At 38.3% G+C, this 17,939-nt stretch overlaps 1 long non-coding RNA gene across 1 annotated transcript; it reads left to right on the top strand.

Moving 5' to 3' along the window:
- The first annotated feature begins 2,935 nt into the window (after positions 1-2,935).
- On the top strand, positions 2,936-17,708 carry LOC116665337. Its single transcript, XR_004321909.1, has 3 exons — positions 2,936-2,946; positions 14,909-14,911; positions 17,602-17,708. It is a non-coding gene; the product is annotated as an uncharacterized LOC116665337 (long non-coding RNA).
- Positions 17,709-17,939: the final 231 nt, after the last annotated feature.

The following is a 17,939-nucleotide window of genomic DNA, read 5'->3' on the forward strand; positions in this document are numbered from 1 at the left end:
GGAGCACAGCAGACTCCAGACTGGGAGACTGAAAGGAGAGGCAGGCATGTTCAGGGAGCCCCCGCCACCATCTGGTGGTTAAAATGCAAATAAAATGTCTTTAATTTAAAACTTCGCATTTGGAGATATTGCAGACTTGATGTCCTTGAGTCTTAAATGTAAAAAGAATATGTGTTAAGAACTGAAGTTTTCCCTGCTGATTCAGAGGAAGCCAGCTCTGAGCCCCACGACGCATTTGATCTGGGGAGTAATCACTGTTTGTTTTCTCTGTAATCACAGAGAATTTCAGCAAAGCTTTTCCATAATAACAGCCATAGCTGTTCTTTTAAATACTCCCTGTGTTTCATATTCTCTGCCAGGCACTTGGCATAAAATTTTTATAAAAACCTTGTAAAATATTATTCTACCTATTTTGCAGAAAAGAAAATTGAGGTATAGAGATGTTAACAATAACTTAATTACTCAGTAAGTTTTAAAATAAGGATTTTAGTTTGTGACGTACTGCCTCTATACAAATCTCTTGGTTATATTAAATCTTCAAAAATTACAATCTCTCACTCAGTCTAATTTACCGGTGCCTGCAAATTACTTCTTGAACAGTGTCTCTAGGTGCTTCTAAAATGCTTTAAAATGTTTATTTTTTAACTTTTAAGAACAAAACTCGTATAAACATTTTTTTTTAAAGGAAACAAAAAAAAAAAAAGTTAAATTCTAACCTGAGGGATAGTAGGATTAGGTTCTTATTCTGACTTTCTTTTAAACAAAATGTGTTGCTCTCTTGAGCTGCAGTTTGTTTCTCTGGAAATTAAAAAAATGACTTATATGATCTTAAACCTCTCTTCCAACTCTAAGATTCTTTTATTTCAGGTAAGGAAATGTGACATTTCTGTCACCAGTGTGAACCAAAGGAGAACTCTGTTACATCAGTGTGATAGTCAAAACCAGACATATTCTTGACCGAGACAGTCCAGGGGAGAAATTCCTGCTGAGGACCACATTCCCAATACTGTTCTGAATTCAGAGGCATACCCATCCATTTCCTCTGTGGGTTGTGTAGAAGTTAGTGTGCATTTTTTGGTTTCTGATGTTTTGCTGTAAGGATCTGATTTAAAAGTTCATTTCCTTACACACCAGGAGCAGTGTTTGTAGGTCAAGCTCCCAAACTGTGAAATACTTGAACTCTCTAGGAAGTATCCTGGGCATATGATTTAACTTCTGGCTCTCTGGTTTTTGAATGGGGCCATTGGAAAATATGGAACAGGGAGAAAGGATCTCACCAACAACGCATTGTATTTCTAGCCTGAATGGCATAGTTGAGAATTGTAATGATTTTTGCCAGTCATCTTACTTCTTAATTACTACATCCTTTCACTGCTCCTGCACAGCAAACTGAATCCTGAATCTGCCTCTTCTGCTCCCATGCTTGGGGGAGTAAACTCTCTGGATGAAAAGCCATGACACCTGGCAGATCAGGGACACTGCAGACAATTGTCTCCAGTCGTAGCTGCGTCCTCAGTTCAGTGCTTTTACTGGCTCAGAGTTGTCACCCTCTCCAGTTCCCTTAATGATTTCCCACAACACACCAGGTTTCTTCTGACCACTTTTAGGGTTCTCTTCCTCTGCCTCCACAGATGGCCTTGCTGTCCCTACACTAAGAACATTTAGTCCCAGGAAAGCCCTCCATCAACCACCAGCATGCCCACATGCTCCCTCTGTCCACATCCACACCGGTTCCCATGAGCTGACTTGCTATCTCAGAGGATGGCCTGCTCCCTTCTCATGTCCCAGTCCTCTAGGCACTGACCTATAGGCCACTAGGAACTCTCTGACACCGCATTCCTGCAGTCATTGCCCCACTCTCCTGTCTCTCCAAGCTTTCCTTCTCCACAGTTTTCTAAAAAAATAAACTGGCTTTGAGGCCATTTCCCTTTCTAGCCACCACCAATTCTCTCTCCTCTTCTCCAAGAATTCAAAATTTTCAAAGGAGTGGGCTAGGCCACTAATTCTGCTTTTTTACCTCAGACAGGCGTCCGGCTTTGGCTCCCCTCCATTCCTTAACTGTTCTCACTAGGGTCACCAAAAATGACCTCACAACCAAGATGCAATTGACCTTTCTTAATCCTTATCTTCCTGGGTCTGTGTGTTGCCCTTGGCAAAGCTGACCACACTTTCTTTCTTAAAACACTCCATGTATTTCCTTGGTCCCTCCAACACTGTGTCCTTTCCATTCTCTCCAACCCAAGCTAGTTGTGCTTCTCTCCCACATGGGCTCCCTTCCTTCTACCATCACTTAAAGGTTTGTTGAAGGCAGGACTGGGTGTTAATAAGAGTAAGGATTTTTGAGTTAGATTGTCTCTTACTATTTGTGTTTCCATGGATTCTTAATCCTTCTGTGCCCTATTTGCTCACTTTTTAAAATGGGATTGATAATATTTCGCATTGTTATGAGGATTAAACCAAATAACACAGTAAAGTACTTAGTATGGATTTTTCATTTTAAAGAGAACATTTAATAGTTATGAGCTACCTTAATTATATAAAGAAGCATTCCAAAATGAAACACTAGGTTTCTAATTTGCCATAGTGGCTCACCAATATCTTATCCTGTTTTAGGTTCTTCCAACTGTAAATGTCCTAGGAATTATTTGAAAAATGAAAAAAAGAATGCTTTTCTGAATTTGTCATACAAAGTCAATTCAAACTTTTAGTTATAGAGGAATATTTAGCAGGATTTTAGGGCATCTAAGACTGTTTTAAAATAACTAGATGTTTGCTTCTGATGACTACCAGAGATTTTTTTTTTAAATAAAGGTGTTGCAACTAAAGAGAAGATTCAAAAACACACAAAATCTCAAAAGAACTTGAACTTTTGGAATCATTCACACAATTTTTGTTTAACTTGTCCTTGTAATTAAAGTGAGCCAATGTTAGATTTTAAAAAGGTAAGTTCAACCTGTATTTCTGATAAGTTAATACAATTGTGTTTGCTCCTATATACAAATATGATAATATATAACTGAACTAAATTAAGTTGATTTCAAACTCATGTGTGGAGGCCATCATACATCAGAGCAAATCAGCAGATATTTCTTATTTCACTATTCTAAAAAATTAAAAGCCTATGTCAATATTTCAGATTTCTGAGACCCATCTTTCCTTAAATCTCAACTTAACTATTTTTGATCAGAAGTTTACAGACTCTTCTGAAGGTGCAGTAATACTTCAGAATGTTAAGATATTATTTAGTGAATTTAAAAATTCACTTTAGTGAATTTAAAATTTAGTGAATTTAAAAATTTAAAAATTCACTAAATAGTGAGTGTTTTAGTTCTTAAATTCTTTGATCTGAATATTAGCTCAGTTGGACTAGGCAAAGCATTCCATATTTTAGGTGCTATGCATATTTTAGTCTTGCTAGAGTGACCAGTTATCTTGATTTGCCCAGGACTGTTCTGTTTAGCCCTGAAAATTCCTTGTCCTGAGAAATTCCTTAGTCCCAGTCAAATTAGAACAGTTGTCCACTCTAGGCTCAGCCAAATCCACCATGTGGCCAAAAATTTCTCCTTGTTTCAAATAAAAGAAAAAAAAAACCAAACCTATGCTTTGTTAACTCATGTGTCCTTAATTAGAAACGATTGAAGACATTGATATCCTGATGTGAGGAGCTCAGGAAGGTTCATTTATGTGCTCTATTTGTGTTTCTTTTACTTATAACCTGAAACTGAATATTAAAAGTAAAGATCCTCGTATGAAAATGGATTGAGTTGGGTCTCCCTTTTGAGCATCAGATATCTGAATAGATTCTGCGTCTGTACCAAGAGCACTTTCATCTTTACCATCCAACTTGAAACAGGACTTATGATTAAAGACTGCATATAGGGCCATAGTAATATAAAAGTAGATTTAATTCTTGGCTTTTTATGGGAGACTGTACACGTTTTGGTTTATTTCCCATCCAGCTCATTGACCCACAGAGAGGGGCATCTTTTACTCCCCCTATAGGAGGAGACTGAAAACTACATTAGTTTCTAGAACATCCCCCCAACAAGGAGACACAATGAAAACCGGCAGCAAGTGGCAGGGCCATTTAGTAGTGACTCCCCCCTGCCATCTCTGTTTCATGGTGCCATTTAAGGTGGATGAATGGCTCACTCTGCGATCCAGGCCAGCTAAGCTAACTGGCCCTGGGGAAAATCATTCTCACACCCACGCTTGATGCACACACACCCTTCAACTCTCTTTCCTGCCCTGCAGCCCCTCAAATAAAATCCTTACACTCAAGGAAGCAGCAGGTTCTTTCATTGCCGTCTCTGGGCTACAAGAATCAAAGAGAAAAATGGATGTTTTCCTCTGAGAATTGGCACTGAACAGAAGGAAGGAAACGACTACTCCAATTCAAGCATGTTTTAATCTCTGGAGAAGTAGGGACTGAGGAGAGGCAAAATTGGCTGAGGGATCAGTGGGAAAGTCATAAATTTTGTCTCTTATCCCAGCAACTAAGATTCTCCCTTTGCAGTGCTGCCCACTCCTTTTTCTCTTTTAAAAGGGTTTGGATAATGAACAATCACTTTCTAAATTCTCAAGTTCAAAAATCTCTCAGTGGAGGAAGAAAAGGGAGTTTTTGAGTCAATCTCTAAAGGCTGGATGAATCATTTAAAAACATGCTCAGAAATTTCAAGATTCGCACATATCTCATGAATGCACTGTCCTAACCTAATCTAAAGAATCTGACAGCAAAATACAATTCTTTATCTCTTCTCTTTGACACGTTAAATATTTCAAAAGGTCAGCTCATGTTCTCTGTTTCTTGTAAAGAATTGTATACCATTGAAATATACAAGGAGCAGTAAATACTATTGTGGTCCACCTTTAAAAACAATGGCCCAGTTTGACCTGCACCTAAACATGAGAACACAATCAGACAGATCCAGATGGGGGGATGTTCCACAAGTCAAGTGACATAAACTTGTCAAAATTTCAGTGTTGTGAAAAGCTTTAAAAAAAAAAAAAAGGTGATAGTGGTGGTGGGCTGTTCTAGAATAAGGAGATTTAAGAGCTGTGACAAGCAAGTAGAATGTAGACCCTTACTCCTTGATTCATGATTGTGTTGATATTGTGGCTATGAAGGAAGTTTTCTTTGCTCTTAAGAGCTACATGCTAAAGTATTTAGATGTTTTGGTGTCTCCAACTTATTTTTTTAAATCAGCAAAGACAGAGATTGAAAGAAAGAGAGTGAGAGAGAAAGGTAAAGAGAAGAAGGCAAATGTTAAAATAACAACAACAACAAAAAACCCTCTAGCCTAAATATTGATCTAGAATTCACATTGGAAAAATTCCCTATTACTTGTTGTTTAGACCAAACAAATCCACAAGTTCACCATTTGGCCTCAGAGTATAAATCTAGCTACTCTGACATGTTCTAAAGATCTGTCTTTAGTCTGGCTTCTATTCAAGTTTCAGCTAACAGGAAGAGCCGTTACTCTCTGAAAAAGTGTGTCAGAGTAGAAGAATTTCTTACAGATGTCCCTTACAGAAATATTCCAAATTCATTACTCTCAATTCATTTTGCAATCAATTTCTACACCCACTTCATTATATTTTTAATTTAATTTGCAAATAAAATGGCATTTGCATTTTCTTGAGTAACTCTGTCCCTTCAATTACCAGCCATTTCGATTTCTAGAATCTCAATTGTGTTATGATATGTGCTACAATAATTGCATTGTAAAAAGTCATGAACCATGATAATTGGGAGGCTATTCATTAAAAAAAAAAAATTCTCTCACTGTCTACTCACACTAAGGGCTTGATTCATAAATTTGAAAGAAAAATTCCATGACTATGTGAGCTAGTGGAGAATCTTCATGTTTTAATAGGTCATAGAGCCCAGGGACTGGGCATGTTCACATGTGGGGGTTTTTGAACATGGTTTTAAAGGAAGTCTTGGGGATTCTTAACTTTAAAAATATCAAAAGTAGTTTGATATAAATTCACATTTTTTTTAAGACTCCTCAGTCACAAATTTGACCATTCTGCTCTTTTGCTGGGTTGTCGTTTTTGAGCATCTGATAATCAGTTCCTAGGTCTGTAAAGACCAGTTTTCAGCAGCTCATTGGCAATATGGATAACTTAAAAGTTTTGCCCCAATTCTTTGATACCTTTAAAGACTCACATCTTGGTCCATTACTCAGTCTTTTGCCACTTGTACTTGAAGTATTAATATTTTTTTTTCTCACAAAGCAGTTTGTGATTCAGTTCATTTCAATTAGAACTTTGATAATGCTGTGCTGGGCACTGTGCTGTACAATGTAGGGGAGAAATGGAGGAGTAAGATGTGCCCTCCTGGTTTCTAGGGAGAATGGGATTCAGTAGGGAATAGAAGACACGTATATTCATTACTCTTACATTAGACAGAATATGGCTTGTTGCATACGGGTGTTACAAACAACAGTTGTCCTGGCTTCCTTACCCATTATTCCAGCATAATTAGAGGCTCCCTCCTCATGATTCAAATGCTTTTTCCCTCTATACATTATGTTCTGTTTAGCTGCCTTACTAGTCTAGCGTGTAATTTTCTTGAGCAACTTCTATGACATTCACTCAATACCTTTAGTACCTCCCAAGTTTGTCGTACATGATAGAGCCTTGAATATTATTGTTGCCTAAAATGAATGGAGGGATGGACAGGTGGTTGATGAACAGTCATTACAAAAAGCCATATGTCAGTGAGTTCTTCTGTGATCAGATTGATATAACCTTCAGGGTTTGAAGGCCTTTGCTTTTGACCTGTTACTGATTGGGCTAGGAATAAAATCACCATGGTGAGGACAATGAAAAGGAGTTCAGTTGTCTCATTTGTATCTTGTCCTGCTACTTTTCCTTTGTAACAAGTTGAATACCAGAACAAATCTTTATCTCTACTGCCATGATCTTAGAAACTAGCTTCTGTTCCTCCACTCAGTACTTGCTCAGTTTCTGGCCCAGTTTTATTATTTTCTTACCAGTTTCCCCTAGGACAAGCTCTGTCCTAGGTCAGTAATTCATTTCTGGGACCACAGGGCTCCTTACTCATTTCTGCTAGTTCACAAGGAAATTGTAACTCAGTACTCGTTAGAAAGTGGAAATGAAGTCTAGGTTCAATGGATACACCCTTTCCAGTGCTAGAAAGGCATCTTTGAAGAGTTTTTAAACTATAAAGAGCTTTGAGTCCATTTGATCACATGGACAGGAGAAGGAAGAATTAACTCACTTTCAAACTACTGGGGTTAATAGTAACATTATTTATAAAATATTGAGACAGCTTAAATTAAATATCAAGAGGTTAAAGCTATTAAGTGACTTATAAATCCTAGTACTTAATACCATGAGTGGATGGTGAAGGAAATAAGGAAACTATACTTTTTCTTACTTGAGTAAATGTTAAGTAAATGACAGTGAATATATAAACTCCACTGATAACTTCTGCCTTTTCTTGGTGTAACCAGATGATTAGAGTGGCAACTATATTCCAGAATGACAGGTACTTTCCATACATTGTCTCTAACTCACAGCACTGTAAGACAAGCTGTTTTTCCTGATTTACAGATTAGGAAACTGAGTCTCAGAGAGGTTAAATAATTTTCCCTGGGTCACACAGCTAGGACGGAGCTTCTGGAAACCAAATCCAGATCTGTGTCAAACCATGATTAAAACATTGGCATGAACTTAAGAAATTAATAAAATGAATGTTTGACATTGACCTAGTCAAGGAATAATTTAGTGATAGAAACTTGACAGGTAGCAGTGTAGCTTCCACACAAACCCAGGTCAGGCTTTGGGACTTCCAGCCTTTCCAAAGGCTGCAGTACGGGCTTGGGCCACTGTTTTCACCCTCTTCCATCAGCAGTTCTTGTCTGAATGAAGATCACAACATCAGATCTATATAGCTGAGTGAACTTAAGCTTTTGTTTTTTTAACCTGTCTCAGGGAATCCTAGAAGTTTTAGCTTTCCTCTAATTGTTAGTAAAACGTTTTAACCATGTTAGAAGATGCTCAGATATAAGTTAACAAGAGACATTTATTTTGGAGGTCCTTCCCATTGCACAGGAAATTCATGACTCTGTATTTTTGTAAGCTTGGCTGCATAGTCACCTGTTAATTAATTATTCTGTATGTAATTATTCATTGAAAATCTATTTATTGAGACACTTCAGTGTTTCAAGATCTATACTCTAGGCTACAGAATTTGCAGGTCCCTTGTTCAAAAATTAAGAATTTTAAGACAGCAACGCAGACCATTAAACCAAGATATCATTATGGATTTAATTCACCATAATGATATTCTATGAGGTGAAGAGATGTGGCTGGCTGTGAGAGGTGAGTGCCTTGGAAAAGCACAGGCAGAGAGGAGGGGAAAGCAGAGGCTTGAAAAGATCCTGGCTGAACTTGGCTAAGTGTGATAATGGCAGGTGCTTAAAATTAGGGGCCCAAATCACATTTTGCTTGGCCTTGCCCTTCCCAGAGTTTATTCAGAAAGATGAGATAAATAAATATTTGGATCATGAGAAAGAATGAAAAACCTCCCTCTTCTACAGAGCCATCTCACTCTGGAGAAGAAAGAAATAGGTGATTTTGTTTAGTCCCTTGAGTAGTGGGAGCTGTGGCGGGTGTTCACAGTCAGAAGTTTGAAGCCTTGTCTAACTAAGGAGCTGGGTTGTTTTGAACTGCCAGATCAGCCTGTAGACGAGGAATGGCTGGAACAGCTGAAGCGCAGAATTTGTGCTGACTTCTCCCTTACTTCTGGGACGGAACTGCCTTTGCACCTGCCACCTTTCCTTGAAAAGGGAATTCAGACTGTGGCTGGAAGATTGGTAGAGATCTGAAGGCTCAAAAGCAAATCTTTCTTGCAAAAATTCTTTCAATAAAACTGGCTGCCAAAAAACAAAAAGCAAAACAAAACCACTCATTCCTTTGATATAATTAATTAAAAAAAACCATAATGGAGCCCTCTCAGTCTTTTGGACCGAGGACCAAGAGGGTAAGAACCAACACGAACAATGTCACACAGGGAGAGTCCCCTCCCCCTTCTCTTTCAGTGCCCTTGCTCTTTTCTACACTGTGCTGCTGTGACTCCTATTTCTTTTCAGATGCTTCTGTTTCCCAGGGTCTGAATGCTTACTTACCTACTCAAGGAGTCATCCTACATTGTTCTTCTGCCCAGGGTAACTTTTACAAGGCCACGCCTATCATATTTGGAAAAATGTATTTGGAAATGGGCATTTCAAGCTCTCTGCTAACACACGGTGCTTCTCAGCAGCCAACCAACTCCTAGCAAAGCTGGTCTTACCAGGGGTCACTAGTATTAGGTACTAGTTGTGTGCCAGCCATGTACCAGGCACAGATTATAATTAGCTATTAAGTTGAAATCCACCCAGTATTCAGTTGTTGGTGGTGTTTGTGATTTGGTGAATTAAATCCATAATGATATTCTATTTCTTAGTGATTATTTTTCAAAATTTCTTTCCCCACTGACCTATTAGTATTGCTGACAAGGTCAGCTAGCAACCCTATGTGTAACAGTTCAGTGCTTTGCATTATTTCCTTTCCTTTGGCCTCACTATTACAGAGAAATGACCAGCAGTTAGGTGCCAAGATGAAAAACAGGAGAGGATGGATCAAATATAGACTGTTGATCTTTGAATAATTGATGCCTGATAATCCTAGAAGAGCAAATAAAACAGAGCTGCACGAATATTTTCTTTCCCTCTACATATACTTAACTCAGTCTTCTTAGAGTTGTATGCCTTGGGATTTGATTTTTTTTAAAGCCAAACAGAATGCCTTTTTGCCTGTTCTCTGTGATGCCAGAAAAAGGGATCACAATTTGATAAATTGATTTCCCCCTAGTGAGACAATTTCTTGTTTAATTTTACCCTACTCTTCCTAAAATCACCATCCTATGGATCTCAACAAATCTAACTGCATAAGTGCGTATGTCTCATTTACATCCTTTCCTACTATTCATAAACCCTCCCACAAAGGAAAGGGGAGTGATGCTCAGCAATTGGCTTCCTGCTTGCCATCAAGGTTAAAATCAAAAGTACTGCAGTCTGGGGCTCCAGTTTCTGCAGAGACACGGTAGATGGCAGTCTGCAACGCAGATTCCTGTCTCTCAGCATTGCAGGGGCAACCGGCTGGGAAGAGATGGAATCTCTGGACCGGAGTGTTGTTTTTTCCAGCTTAGTCAGAGGAAGAGGTTATCCTCCTAGGAAATGATTTCTCTGCATAAACTTGGTTTTGCCGAATCAGTAAAGTAAACTGCAATTATTTGAACTACTTTGACAGCAAAGAATCTTAAGCTTCTTTAATTTAAGCCTGAAAAGAATCTGCACTTCGAAACTCTTCTTCAATGCATGGGATAATCTTTCAGTTATATGATGTGCTGACTTCCCTGTGCTTCATTTTTTATAAATCCCTAATACAAGATCACTCTGGGCAACCTACAGATAAGTCCTCTGGACATTTCATAAACACAAGCTGGATATACTTTATGATTTGACTTTCAACATCATGAGTGGACTAATTTGAGCAGCCGTGTATGCTCTCTCAAGGCCATATTTAATTAGGTGACTGTTCTTTGGTTATTTTAAAGCATTTAAATTTTTTTCGCATAATATTCCCCTCAAAACTTAGTGATTATTTTTCAGTAGCCCTAAATGGTGTGTAAGACAAGTTAAATTTTTTTTTATTACAGAAGAGGCAGGCATCTGGGACAGTTTTGTTGAAGATTTTAAAACTGTGACTACTTCAAATATAAGCAAAGAAATCGTTTCTAATATGCTACTTATTCTTAGATGCAAAGGAGACCTTGGTCAATACCAGTAACAGATTTTTTTAAAAAAGAGAATTTCCCTAAAATAGAAGTTCTTAGAGGAAAGGAGAGATGTTATGTGTAAACTGTGTACAGCACTTACATTGAGATTTAATAATTTAGGTAGACACATATCCACTCTCACACTTTTCCAACTTTCCCTCCTGTCCAGATTTTTGTCCTCGAATTGGGAGCTTTCCTCTGACCTCTATTTTGCAGCGTGTGTGGCCTGCCTGGCCTTTCTCACTTGAACTAATATGCTACATCATATTTATTTTTCCAGACCTCTTTGTCCATTTAAAGTTCAGATCTGTATCCAATTACACAGTCCCCTGGAACTCCTATTCTGACTTTTCCTGGCCTGACTCACTCTTCTGGCACAAGTTAGGCTGAAATGGTAGGCATTTTCGGAGTTTCTTCCATTGGACTGGAGGCCATTGGACTCCAGAATTGTGTTGTCGATTGCAGGAGTCTCTTTCTTCAGTGTCTTCAACTATTCCCCTTCCTTAAATGCTGGTGTTTCTCAGGGTTCTGCCCTGGGCCCTCCTTTCAACTCTGCACAGCTTTTGTGGGCAATCCCAATCACTTCTGTCTTCCAGTTACCATTTATATTTATATGCTAATCCTTTCCATGTCTGAGTCTGGCACCCAGATCCTTCCCTTGAGTGTCAGAATTGTAGATACCTCACATTTACAAAGAAACTTAGATGTCTTGCTGGTCCCCATAGCAGGGGTATGGGATACAGGGGTATAGTAATATATTATTTGTGGTAGGAACACATGAACCAGTAAAGAAATTCATTACAAACTACCAATCCATAATACTTGTTGGGCACTTCCTATAGACAGTCATGCATAATTAGTATTCTTTTAGGGTGGGAGGAGAGCTTGGTTAGGAAATGAAACTATACCATTTATCTCCATTTCATTTATGTGGGTTAGATTAGTTGGCATTGCTTTCAAAGGTCTTTGATGCTATTTTAAGAACTGAGCATTAAATGGTATGACAGTTCTGAAAAGAGGATGTCTAAAAACAGACCAAAACATGTCCTTTATTATCTGTGTGTAGATGTCGTTGAAAAGATGTATGTGTAAACATCAGTCCAGTACATACCACAGGCCATCTTGTCTACTTCACAACATTTATTTGCCTTCTCATATATTTGTCTTACCTCCTTTAACTGCACTGTAACATATAGGACATCAGCTATGCCATTCCTGTTTTGGGATGGCCTCAGTATTTAACAGCATGGGTATCTCAAGGACAGTAGACACTCATTGGATGTTTGTGTGCAAGGCTGGAGGCATTGCTGGCTCTTCTGAAGGAGGCTAGTTATTTAGGTTGGTTTGTTTGGATTTACCTCTTGACGACAGGTAGCATGCTGCTAAGATGGCAGGCATGTTGTGTTTAGATGATAGTTAATTGAAAGATTACCACCTTACACTGTGTACACCGGACTGTGCTCACTATGCTAATTAGCCAGTTGGTCATTGCCATTTCTTTCTTTGCAATGATACCATGCTAAGGAACTCACTAATAGAATTGTTAAAAAAAAAAAAAACAACCAAAAAACCTGAAGAGCTAATGTCTAACGACATTTAGAAGTATAGAGACATTCCATGAGTCACACCTGTCTCTTCAGTTAGGTGATAAACTACCAGTACAATGCAAAATATGGTAGAAAATGTAGCTGGGATTGAGGATTTTCAATCCTCAGATGAAGTCTGATGTGATTATTAAGATAGCATGTATCTGTATTTCCAGAAGCTAAAAGAGTTAGGTTAGCACCTATTTTACCTGTGCTTCAATTGGATTGGATTCTATGTGTAAAATGCACTTATTTTAACAGGGTACAACTTTATTTCTGTCTCCTGTGAAAGACAACTAGAAGTAGGCAGTCCAGAGAGATTTAGTAAGACACTGGGGGCACACAGCTTCGTGACTGTAGAGCTTTAAATTCATTATCTGAGAGGTTACAATGGTACTAGCACCTACCTCCTCGAGCAGCAAGGATTCAGTGCTAGAAAACATGTCACATACTTAGAAAAATGCCTGGCATATAGTAAGTGCTTAGTAAATGTAATTTACTAATGTGAGGGAGCCTCAGATGAATCAAGAGATCACATCAATAAATGAAAACTAACACTGTGATAACTTACTTGGAGAAAGGATGAAGGGTGCTTTGAAAGGATGTAATTGGAGTTTCTGACCTAGTCTGGGAAACACTCCCTGAGGAAATGACACCCAGCTGCATCTGAACCATGACCAGCGTTAGCGGGTGGCTGGTTGAAACTGGTTCCAGCCGGAGTGAACCCACCTGTCCTGAGTTGAGAGGGAGAGCGAGGAAGGACTGGAAGGAGAGTTTTGTCTGGATTTCAGAAGATGAGCCTGGAGAGAGGGGCAGCGTCCAGGAGGACATGGTAGGCATTTTGGTCTGTATCTGACAAAATACAGATACAGAGTATCAGCAGTGGGCAGCCATTGAGCAGGATGCCTTGGTGGAGAATGGAGTTAATGTGGCTGGATATTTGCCTTGTTCCTGAGCCTGATGGCAGACTCTGACCTCACAAGGCTGAGGAGCCCCATGGGAGCAGACTGCAGGCAGCTCGCTTTGATGTACCTGGATTCCCTGAGTAGGGGTGCAGCTCTCCTTGTTTGGAGAAATTTGCAGGCTGTATTCAATAATACGGTTGACTGTCAGTTAGGTGGAAAGGAAATTTATTTCGACCCAGACTTCCTCAACTACACGAAAATATTTCGACAGCCCTTAACCGGAGGAGAAAACATATGGATAATCTGAAAACACTTATCTTTGGCTCTAAAAATCTCAAAGATACACAGCTCCAGGGGCAGGGTCACATGTCCTTGCTCCTGCACACTCACCACTCAGGTAAATTCACACTGTTCCCCTCTGGCCTCTGCTCAGAGTCTGGGACCTAAAAGGTGACAGAAGAATTAGCCTACTTGGGGTGACTAAACGTTACTCCTTTATTTCAGAGTGGGTGGACTAAGGTCATTGAAACTTACAGAGAGACCTAGGTTAGAATTCGTTACTTACAGAAAATTTGCTGTAGTTAAGGATATCTGTGGCCAGCTCTTATCCAGATAGGAACACACCTTGTGAATAAAACACGTAAACATTATTCAATTTTTTCCTCAATATATTTGGCAAAAAGAAAAAAAAAAGCTTCAGAAGAACCAAAAAAATAAGAGGTTTGTGAATAGGACCAGAGTAGAGATTATATATTATCAAATATGTAACTATGGACTCTAATCATCTAATCATCTCTGACTTTTTTGTAGAGTCTGTCCTTTCCAGTGAGTGCAGGAGTAGAACATTCTGTATATTCTAAAATGCCTAAAATGTTGTCTCCGTGGAGCTTTCCAGGTCTGCAGAGCATGGATCCTTTTGAAGAGAAGAGCATGGGAGCTCCATTAGTGAGCTTTGGCGGCATTAATAATTCAGAGAGGTGCCTTATGTCTTCTTTCAGATACACAGAAGGGTCCACTTTAATGTAGGACAGGGCAGCAGAGAAGAAAGGAGGACGAGTCCCACACCAGGGGATGGGAGCTAATTGTGAAAAGCTGCCCCACTACAGCTGCTGCCTTTTGAAAAATACAGACTGCGCTTTAAGCCAAACACATCATCTTCTTGTAGGGATGTTAGTTCCTGACAGGGCTGACTATGTCCCCGCCCCTCACCAGAGGCTGCATCTTATCTAACTAGCATGTATGAAAGTCAATTTCTTCTTTAATCAGGAAGCTATGGAAACAAGCTCATTCTGTGATTTAATCTTAACTTGTAGAAGCACTAATGTTAATTAAAAATTATTCCAAAAATTTAAAAAAAATATTTATGCACATTTTTGATATGTTGTCATGAGACTGTTAAGATATTACAGAAGAATGGCTCCATGTATTTCCAGCACTTGAAAATTTTTTTGAAATGTCATTTCTCCCTGAACTCAGCATTTTAGTAGTAATAAAGAATATGGGAATTAAATATTTCTGGTGAAGAAATATTTCTCCCAGCAAACAAAGGCTCAGGCCTCACAGAGTTAGTGTATACTCAAGCCAAAATCAGAGCTGGCTGAAAAATGTAAATCAAAGAGAGATGACACTTTCTGTCATAATTAAGCATCTGTTAAGGGCCTACTAGATGTCATGCAGTGCTATGGAGAACAACCTGATTTGGCATCATCATTGCAGTTAAATAATTTAAGTAGAAAAAAAAGAACCTTATCATAATTGGACGAAGAAAGGAAACTGATTCATACTTAGCTGCATCACATGAACTAGTTCTGAGACGGCAGAAACCACATGAAAAAGATGGTTGGGTTCATCATTAGGGTGTTTGGCTGCCAAGAAACTAAGATTTGGGACTGCCACTTGGAGTTACGAAATTTGTTGTAGAGCAATGGTCCTTTAATAATGGTCAGAAGATTTCTGAGGGGGAGACCCTATTAGGGCATCTGCAAAGTCTTCCAACTAAATATCTGTGGCAAGCCAAATTTTCTTCACATAGTTCAACCAAAATAACGTATCGCAGCAGATCAGCAGAAGCAGATGTGAGAATCCATCTGTCTTCTATTAAGCAGGAATTACAGAGGTTTGCAAACATGCAAAACAGTGGCATTCTTCCCACTAATTTTTTTTTGTTTCATAAAATAAAGTTTTTTTTTCCATAAAACTGTATTATTTTATGTTAACATATAATGGTTTTGTTATTTTAAGTGAATTTAATAAATTCTTTAAAAATGCCTCTCAGTTTTAATTTCTAATGATGTGGATATGGAGAAATAGAATTCACATAAGCACAAAGATTTTGGGGTTCTCAATCAGGTGTAAGAGTGTCAAGGGTCTTGAGATTAAGATTTTTTTTAAAGTTTGGGACCCATTGCTGTAGATGTTTAACTCAGGAAAATGAAGATAGCAACCAAGTAAAAATACAATGAAGGTTGTACAGTTGTCCTTGCAAGAAGAGCAAGAATCCTTTTGAGAAATGGGAGGTTATTTGGAATGCGTGTATTGCAGGGGAAGTCTTAGATTGCCCTTAGCAACAGGAGGAATTCACTGACTTTCCAACTCCCTTTAGTTTTTATTAAAACAATTTTCAAAATTGAAGTATAGTTGATTTATAATATTGAGTTAGTTTCAGGCATACAGCGAAGTGATTCAGTTATATATATATATATGTATTTTTTTATTTTTTAGATTTTAGATTATTTTCTTTCACAGGTTATTACAAGATATTGAATATAATTCCCTGTGTATATAGTAAATCCTTGTTGCTTATCTCTTTTATGTATAGTAGTTTATATCTGTTAATTCCACACTCCTAATTTATTCTTCTCTCCTCCCTTTCCCCTTTGGTAACCATAAGTTTGTTTTGTCTGTGAGTCCATTTGTATTTTGTATATAGATTCATTTGCATAATTTTTTTAGATTCCACATATAAGTGATATATAATATTTGTCTTTATCTGACTTACTTCACTTAATATGATAATCTCTAGGTCCACCCATTTTGTTGCAAATGGCATTATTTCATTCTTTTTCATGGCTGAGTAATATTGCATTTATATATATCTCTCACAGTTTCTTAAACCAGTCGTCTGTTGATGGGCACTTGGGTGGTTTCCAAGTCTTGGCTATTGTAGATAGTGCTGCTATGAACATGGGGTGGGTGTATCTTTTTGAATTAAAGTTTTTATCTTTTTTGATGATTGTGCCTTAGCTCTTCTTCATTATGATTTTCATTGTTCTTTTTACATCCAATAAAGACACTATGTAATTTATTGTTTAAACTAGGACAATCCTGAAAGTAAATGGGTGTGTTATTAATATGACAGAGCAACAGGCTTGCCTGGCTGCTCTCTTTCTTATCCTGTTCAATAACTACCCTCCAGGAGTGGAATTGCTGAGTCAAAGGATATGAAAACTTCTGTAGACCCTCTTCACTCAAGTTGTGTCAGAGATGTGATTACATTAGGCAAGGCTTAATTAGATTTCAAAAGTGTGTTTCTGTATTTGCTCTCTAAAAAGTTTTGTTTTTTAAAGTAGAGCTCTGAAATTAGAGAATCTAATTCAGGTGGCAGTAGGTTTGCTAGCCTGACAGAGAGGATAACTGTAGTAGTGTGAAATCGGACATGTGACCTCATGCTATCATCTCGCCCCAGAAGAGTAAGTTTACTTGATTAGACTTGGGGCTTAGACTAGGATCCTGATTGTGGGCGGGGACTGTGCTCCAGGCACTGTAAAAAGTCAGATGATCTGAGCTCAAATTCACTTTGCAGAGAAGCCTGGAGAGGTGTACAAGCACAGACTTTAGAGCTTTGGGGCATCAGCTGAAAGTCTCTAAATCAGTGTAAGCAATCTTTACTGCCTAGGCTGTTTCCAATATTCCATTTCTCTCTCATCCATTTCTCTCTCATCGGTTATACTTATCTTTCAAATGCCTTTATCTGTAGAGTTCAGGAGGGAGAGTCAGTCTTATCCTGTGTAGCAATAGACAGGATATCTGCCTTCATCCGATTGCCCCTTCTCCCATCCCTGCCTCTGGTAACCACAAATACGACCTCTTTTTCTATGAATTTGTTTATTTGTTTTTTTTGTTTTTGAAATATAATTGACCTACAACACTGTGTTAGTTCCTGTTACACTGCATAGTGATTGAGTATTTCTATACATTTCAAAATGATCACTACAGTATGTTTAGTTAAGATATGGTACCATACAAAAATATTACATAGCTATTAACTGTAATCTCCACATTGTACATTTTATACCCATGACTCACTTATTTTGCAACTGGAAGTTTGTACCTTTTAATCTCTGTCACTATTTCTTTCCTCTCATCCCCTCTGGCAACCACGTGTTCCCTGTAGACTTTGTTTCTGTTTTGTTATTTTATTTCTTTTGTTATTTAGATTCCTCATATAAGTGAAATCATACAGTATTTGTCCTCTGTCTAACTTACTTCACTTAGCATAATACCATCTAGGTCCACGTATGTTGTCATAAATGGCATATTGCAAATGTATATGTATAACATCTTCATTCATCTATTGTTGGGGACTTGGGTTGCTTC

Source organism: Camelus ferus, chromosome 8 (genome assembly GCF_009834535.1).
Source record: "Camelus ferus isolate YT-003-E chromosome 8, BCGSAC_Cfer_1.0, whole genome shotgun sequence".
Lineage (NCBI taxonomy): Eukaryota > Metazoa > Chordata > Mammalia > Artiodactyla > Camelidae > Camelus > Camelus ferus.